Source organism: Solanum dulcamara, chromosome 5 (genome assembly GCF_947179165.1).
Source record: "Solanum dulcamara chromosome 5, daSolDulc1.2, whole genome shotgun sequence".
Taxonomy (NCBI): Eukaryota; Viridiplantae; Streptophyta; class Magnoliopsida; order Solanales; family Solanaceae; genus Solanum; species Solanum dulcamara.
In genome coordinates this window covers 60530938-60539565 of record NC_077241.1, presented here as the reverse complement: position 1 = coordinate 60539565, position 8628 = coordinate 60530938, and positions in this window count along the sequence as shown.

Genomic DNA, 8628 nt, shown 5'->3' with positions numbered 1-8628 from the left:
TTTATAATTTTTAGAAGTTTCAAGGGCATTTTGGATATTTCAAGTGTCAAAACTAGTTTAGTTGCGACTTATCGGATTTCGGGTCGAGGACACCTCGAATTTGAAATTTGATGGTTCCATTGAGTTCGAAATTTCAAATTTAGTGTAGTAGCATATTCGGTTTATTTTTTTCAGATCCAAAATAATTTCCAAGGGTCTAACTGAGAGCATTCTACACTTGGCAAACTGCAGATTCTGATCTTCTGGTGCAGCTCTCCATTGTTCATCGCGATCGCGGCCTTAAGCCACACGATCGCGATGTGTCTTGAATTCCATCTTCGCGATCGTGAGAGAGGGGTTCGTGATCGTGATGTGTTATTCTCTTCCGTGCCTTTCGCAATCGCGAGAGTTAGTGGATCGCAATCCCGAAGGTCATTTTTTACCTGAATAGTGTTCAACTTCGGAAAAACCCTCATTTTTACCATTTTTGATTTCCAAGAGCTTGGAGGGACGATTTGTGAAGTGGATTTTCAGAGAATTTCATTTGGGTTAGTATTTATAACCCCTTCGATTCCCTTCCATTATCTTATGATTTCACCTTGAAATTCATGGTTTTGAACTCAAACATAGGAGGTTTTTCATGAAACCTTTAAATAGGGATTTCTACCTCAAATGTTACTCCGTTGTTATGCATTTTTTACCTGTGAACTCCAATTTTCGTGTAGAAGCTTATTTTGAACTAAAATTCTAGATTTGACCCTTTTCAAAATTTATCAATTTTTGGACTATTTTATCCCCGATTCCAAAATCTATCAATATGGGTGTCATTGGACTCCTTATGATGCGTATATTTTATTCGTGATAGTGATTTTTCATTTCGAACATTGAATTCAAGAGTTGATCATCTGGTAGAGGTGTTCGAGTGCAGTTTCGGCTGTCGAGGTAGGTTTGGCTATCCTTCTTGGTGCTGAATTAGGGTGATTAGTCAAATTCTATGTTGTAGACTTTGGAATAGGGTTGTAGTGTAGTTTGGGATGGATAATTGATATTGTGATGCCCGTGTAGGGGCTTATATGTGTTGTGTAGCCCATGTGGGGGCCTTATGTGATATTTTATCTATGGTTGAGACTGTATAATCTATGACTTGACATAGTAGAGATGTGTAGAGGTTATTTGACTGGTAATGCCCTTCTGAGGGGATAAGTAAAGGGTTTTGAGTATGCCTGAGTAGTGGGATATTGTTGAGAAAGGGGTGAACACTTAATTAATGTTTCTTCCCATTATCGTCTATTGAGGGTGAATATCATGCTTAGGTTAAGTTTTGAGAACTTTGAACCTTATACTACATGTTGAGTTAAATATTACCTCCATGCCTTATACATTGTGATTGCATTCATCCTCATTCATACTATTATTGATCATTAGAAAGTTGAGAACTATGGAAACCATTTTGAGAAAGAAAATATGACATCTTTTGTATCCTTGACCACGAGATAGGTGGCAATTGAATGAGATATTAGTATCATGAGTCCTTGGCCATGAGTTGGGTAGTGAGGTAGTTGATACATTGAATTGTGATGAGGTATATGGTCTGCGAGACCCACATGGTTCCTTTATGGTAGCACAGTTTGGCAGGTGTATACGATAAGTTGTGCTACAACCTTGATCCCACCGTATCATCATATCATTGCATTCATTATATTGCATTATATTGCATTGATACCTGTGATACTTGACCTATCTGTTAACTGTGATACTGCACTGTATTTATGTGTTTACTTTAATCGCGCCGTTTTATATAATTGGCGGCAGCGTAGATGGAGTGGGACTTTTCTGCATGTAGGTGGAAACGTTTCTTAGTTTATTTCATACTTTTTGACTAATTTCATATATTCGGTCAGTTAAACCTACTGAGTAATGTGGATTATGCTCACCCCTACTTATGTGTCCCTTTTAATGTAGAAACTAGTAGGGGTACCCAGTGCAATAGTTGATTCTCGCAGATTCATCATCATCAGATCAGTGGTGAGATTTTGGGATTCAGATTGCGGCTAGTCCATCTCTCATTTAAAGTCTTTATATATTCAGAGACTTAAAGTGTGTATTCAGATTCAGATTTGTATTTAAATGTACTTAAAACTTATGACACCACATTTTGGGGTATTTTATTTTGTGTTTATTTGTGGCCTGACTCCCCTTTAGGAGTCTCTTATAGTTTTACTTTTTTTCTTACGCATCGAGATAGGGTTTGGGATGCATGCCATCATGACTTCGAATTTTTGGTCATGATAAATTGGTATCATAGCGCTAGATTCACCGATCTCATAAGCTAAAGATTAAGGTGTCTAGTAGAGTCTTGCGGATCAGTACATAGACATCCGTATTTATCTTCGAAAGGCTATAAGATACTTGTTAGGATAAATTCCCTCATTTGATTCCTTTTATGCGAGTTATTCATATTAAGTGTTGTATACCTCTAATCTATTCCTTCTACGCAGATGGTAAGGACTAAAGTCGGAGTCGCTGAAAGTGAGGTTGCACCTGCAGCTCGAGCTCTAGTTTGAGGGCGAGGCAGAGGATATGGTGGAGTCAGGGGATGAGGTCGATCTAGGGGAGCAGCACTTGCTCATGGCCGAGTAAGAGAGCCATCGCCTAAGCCGATGTATGAGCACGAGGATGATTATGAGCAGCAGATTGAGGAGTAGAGGCTAGCCCAGCCTCCAGCGGTACTTGATAGTGCTCCTATGCTTCAAGAGTTATTGATTAGATTATTGGCTAGATTGGATAGTGCTCTGACTCCTGGTGTTCTTCCAAGTACTTCAGGCTCTCCTATCGCAGTTGGTACTAGGCCACAGTTTAGGGGCCTAGTGTTGGGTTCCATACTTTGGGATCTTCTTTTGTGCCTTCTATCATACCCTCCAGATTTGTAGCTCCTCTAGTTTCTACTAGTGCTGCCATGTCGGTAGCTGAGCAGAAGAGTCTTGAGAGATTTGTTTGGTTGGCACCTCCCAAATTTTATGGTACGGCGGGGGAGAAGGCTTATGATTTTCTGACTGAGTGTTAGGATAGGTTGTTCAACTTGGTATTCTTGAGGCACATGGAGTAGCCTACACTTCGTATCAGTTCATAGGGATGCCAAGGAGTGGTGGAGATCAGTTATTTCCCATAGAGCTGTTGGTTCCCCTATGATGGGTTGGGAGCAGTTTTCAGAGGTGCTCCTTAAGAGGTTTGTGCCTTATAGCCTCTGTGACCAGCGTCGAGATGAGTTTGATAGATTGGAGCAAGGATCCTTATCTGTATCTGAGTACGAGGCTCACTTCCTTGAGTTATCTCATTATGCAATGTCTATTATTCCCACCGAGTTTGAGCAGATCTGCAAACTAGTGAAGGGATTCACAGGTTATCTTCAGGAGGCTACAACTTCCCTCATACTATCCGGTGGTACTTTCTAGAGTGCTATTGACCACTCTAGGATGATTGAGAGCATTCAACATGATAATAAGGCGAGGCCAAGAGGTTCCGTTGGTAGGGTCAGTTTGATGGCCACTCCTCTAGAGGCAGGGAGTATTCAGGTTTAGGTACCCACGATTATCAGGAAAGACCAGTCCAGGCAGCTATTCAGGGCTCAGATGGTACAGGTGGATTTAGGTCGGGTCAAATAGGTTATAGTGGTTTTTCGGGCTTCGGAGGTCGTATTGACACTTTTAGTTTTCCTCGACAGTGTTTAAGACCTCGAGGCTATTTTGTATGTGATGAGTTTGGGCATAAGGCCTAAAATTTTCCCAAACATTCTCCTTCTACTGGACGGTCCAGGACACCGCTTGTTCACTCTACTCCCACTCCAGCCGTCTGAGATACTACACAGAGCACTAAAGGTGGCACCAAGGGTACCAAGGTTGGAGCTAGAGGTGGTGTTCATAGTGATTCACAGGACAAAGGAGACCGTCAGCTGTGTTATGCTATACCAGGTAGATCTGGGGCGGAGGCCTCTAATATAGTTATTACATATAATTTTCTGGTTTGCCACTATCCTGCTGAGGTATTATTTGGTCCAGGGTTTACCTATTCTTATGTGTCGACATATTTTGATGTGGGTAGAAATTATGTGTGTGAGCCTCTTACTATGTCTATTATTGTTTTCACTCCGGTAGGTGAGTCCTTAGTGGTAGATCGGGTATATCGGGGGTGTTTGGTGATATTTTCAGGTAGAGAGACTCGTGCAAACTTAATTTTATTAGACATGCTTGATTTTGATATGATATTGGGTATGGAGTGATTTTCTCCTTATCATGCTATATTAGATTATTATGCAAAGACCATGACCTTAGCTTATTCGGGTATGCCTAGCTTAGTGTAGAAGGGTAATCCAAGTTCGTATCTAAAAGGGGTGATATCTTATATTCGTGATCGTCATTTGATGGAAAAGGGTTGTTTGTCTTATTTGGCTCATGTACGTTATCTTACTACATAGTCACCTTCTTTAGAGACTACGAGGGTGGTAAGAGAGTTTATGGATATACTTCTCACAGACTTGCCGGGTGTTCCTCCTAACCATGATATCGATTTTGTGATTAATTTGGAGTCGGTCACCAAGCCCATCTCTATTTCTCCTTATCGGATGGCTCAGGCGGAGTTAAAAGAACAATTCGAAGACTTTTTATAGATGGGGTTTATTTGGCCTAGTGTATCATCGAGGGGTGAATCAGCCTTATTTGTAAAAAAGAAGGATGGTATTATGAGGATGTGTATTGACTATCGACAGTTGAACAAAGTCAACATCAAAAACAAGTACCATCTTCCTCGTATCGATGATTTATTTGAGTAACTTCAGGGTACATTAGTGTTTTCAAAAATTGATTTGAGGTCGGGTTATCATCAGTTGAGAGTTCGGGAGTTTGATATCCCGAAGACTGCCTTTAGGACCTGTTATGGTGATTATGAGTTTGCGGATATCCTTCGGGTTGACTAATGCCCCTGGTGCTTTTATGAAGTTGATGAATCGGGTATTCCGGTCTTATTTGGACTATTTATGATCGTGTTTATTGATGACATCTTAGTATATTCCAAGAATGAAGTGGACCATGTTAGGTACTTTAGGACACTCATTCAGAGATTGAGAGAGGAGAAAGTGTATGCAAAATTCTCCAAATGTGAGTTTTGGCTCGAGTCCGTGGCATTCTTGGGTCATATGGTGAGCAAGGATGGTATTATGGTCGATCCAGCCAAGATTGCAACAATTCGTGATTGGGTTAGGCCTACTTCAGCTATCGAGATTTGGAGTTTTATTAGGTTGGCAGGATACTATCGTCGGTTTGTCTATGGCTTCTCTTCTATTGCAACCCCATTGACTAGGCCAACTTAAAATACTATGGCATCTTAGTAGACCGATGAGTGTGAGATGAGCTTTCAAAAGCTCAAGGAGTTATTGACTTCGACACCTATTCTAGCCTTACCCGAGGAGGGTGTGGCCTTCATTATATTTTGTGATACTTTGGGAGTCAACTTGGGTGGTTTTTTTATGCAAAATAGTAGATTTATATCTTATGCTTCTCGACAGTTGAAGGTACATGAGAAGAATTATCCTACCCATGACCTAAAATTGGCGGCGGTGGTGTTCGTTCTGAAGTTAAGGAGGCACTATCTCTATGGTGTGCATTGTGAGGTTTTTATTGACCACCGTATCCTTAAGTATATCTTTTCCCATCCTAATCTGAACATGAGACAGTGTAGGTGGTTGGATTTACTAAAAGACTATGACATCACCATTTTTTATCATTCAGGTAAAGATAATATGGTAGAGGATGTCTCGAGTCGCAAAGCACCTAGTATGGGTAGTTTGTCCTTCCTTAAGGCGGATGAGAGGCCTTTGGCTTTGGAGGTTCAGTCATTGTCTAGGTAATTGGTACGACTTGATATTTCTGCATATCCTAGCATTTTGGCTTTTGTGGAGGCTAGCTCTACCTTGATGGACCAGATTCAGGCACACCAGTTTGAGGAAGACAAGTTAAGGACCATTAGAGCAAAAGTATTGAGTGGTGATGCAAAATCAGCCTCTCTTTATCCGGAGGGAGTTTTGAGGATAAATGGTTGTATTTGTGTGACCAAGGTTGGTGATTGGGTACGTATAATATTGAAAGAGGCTCATTGTTCCAAGTATTAGATTCACCCGAGAGTAGCAAAGATGTTTCATGACTTGAAACAACACTATTTATAGTGTGGCATGAAGAGAGACATTGTTGATTTTGTGGCTAAGTGTTTGAATTGCCAATAGGTGAAGTATGAGCATCAGAAATTGGGTGGTTCTATGCAAAAGATGCATATTCCCGAGTAAAAGTGAGAGCGTATTACTATGGACTTTGTTTCTAGATTACCCATGATATTGGGTAAGTATGACTCTATATGGGTGATTGTGGACTGATTGACCAAATCAGTCCATTTTATTTTGGTGAAGACTAGCTATAATGCGGATCAGTTAGCTGGGATTTATCTTCGTGAGATTGTTAGGTTGCATAGGGTGTCTATCTTTATTGTGTCGGATCGAGGTTCTGTGTTCACCTCTCACTTCTATGAGGCATTGCAGCATGGTTTAGGTACAGGCTAGAGATGAGTTCAACATTTCATCCCCAGATCGATGGCCAGTCTGAGTAGACTATTCAGGTGTTGGAGGACATGCTTGGGGCCTGTGTTATTGATTTTAGTACCTGATGGGATCAACACTTTCCCTTAATGGAGTTTTCCTATAATAACAGCTATCACTCCAACATTCAAATGGCACCATTTGAGGCATTGTATGGTCGTAGGTGTCGGTCACCCATTGGGTGGTTTGATTCAGTTGTGATTGATGTATTGGATATTGACTTACTCAAAGATACTATAGAGTGGGTACATTTGATTCAGGGTCGATTATTGATAGCCAAGAGACGTCAGAAGAGTTATGTTAATGGAGGATTCGACCCTTAGAGTTTATGGTGGGTGATTATGTGTGGCTTAAAATATCACCCATAAAGGGTGTGATGAGGCTTGGAAAGAAGGGCAAGCTTAATCCGAGGTTTATTGGCCCATTCGGGATTTTGAGGAGAGTGGGTGGGGTGGCTTATGATTTGACCTTACCTTCTAGACTGTCAGTTTTTCATTCGGTGTTTCATGTCTCCATGCTTCTCAAGTACATACCGGATGAGTCCCATATGATTTCTTATAATACGGTAGAGTTGGGTCCGTATTTGACTTATGAGGAGGAGCCGATAGCTATCCTAGATAGACAAATTCATAGGCTCAGGACCAAGGAGATCCCTTCGGTCAAGGTACATTAGGGGCATCATCCTGTTGAGGAGGCGGCATGGGAGTTAGAGTCTGACATGCAGTCCTAGTACCCTCAGCTATATGAGACTCCAGTTACCTTCCTTTATATTATGTTTGAGGATAAACATCCTTTTTAATGGTGAATGTTGTAATGACCTTGAGGGTCATTTTCAAAAATTAGCACAAAATTACCATTTTACCCCTATTATTAGTACATCCGAGTATTATTTGTTTAGTTTTTGTGGTTGAATGTCTTAAAGCCTTCATAGATAGTGAAATCGGCATATTCTTGAGTTTTATAGAGTTAAGAGGTGAAAAAGTGGTTTTCGGTACTAAATGGATCTACGGGTATTGAAATAAGATTCTGTCAGTTCCAGCAACTTTTTTTTTTTTTTTTTTTTTAGTTCCAGCAACTTTGAAATGGGAAAATTGGCCTAGGAGAATCATCGGAAATAAATTTGGGGTTGATATGTGAATTTGAGGTCTTAAGTTGAAAAGTAAAGTTTTAAATGAGTTAATTTGACTTTGGTCAACAAATTGAGTTTGGAGACTCGGATAAGATTTTTGATAATTTCAGTGGTTTTGAGGGGTGATTCTAACATTAGAAATGGCTTCATTGTTATTTTTAGAAGTTCCGAGGGCATTTTGGATATTTCAAATGTCAAAACTAGTTTAGTTGCGACTTATCGAATTTCGGGTCAAGAAGACCTCGAATTTGAAATTCGATGGTTTTATTGAGTCTGGAATGTCGAATTCAATGTTGTATCATATTTGATTTATTTTTATTGGACCCCGAATAATTTTCGAAGGTCCAACCGAGAGCGTTCTATACTTGGCAAACTGCAGATTCTGATCTTTTGGTGTAGCTCTCCATTGTTCATCGCGATCGCGATGTGTCAGGAATTCTACCTTCGCGATCGCTAGAGGGGGGTTCGCGATAGCCATGTGTTATTCTCTTTCGTGCCTTTCGCGATCGCGAGAATTAATGGATCGCGATTGCGAAGGTCATTTTTTACCTGAACAGTGTTCAACTTCAGGAAAACACTAATTTTCACCATTTTTGATTTCCAAGAGCTTGGAGGGGTGATTTTTGAAGTGGATTTTGTGATAATTTCATTTGGATAAGTATTTATAACCTAAATCTTTCGATTCCCTTCTATTATCTTATGATTTCACCTTGAAATTCATGGTTTTGAACTCAAATTTAGGAGGTTTTTCATGAAACCTTTAAATATTGATTTCTACCTCAAATCTTACTCCGTTGTTATGGATTTTTCATCTTTGAACTCCAATTTTCGTGTAGAATATGATTTTAAACTAAAATTCTAGAGTTGACCCTTTTCGAAATTT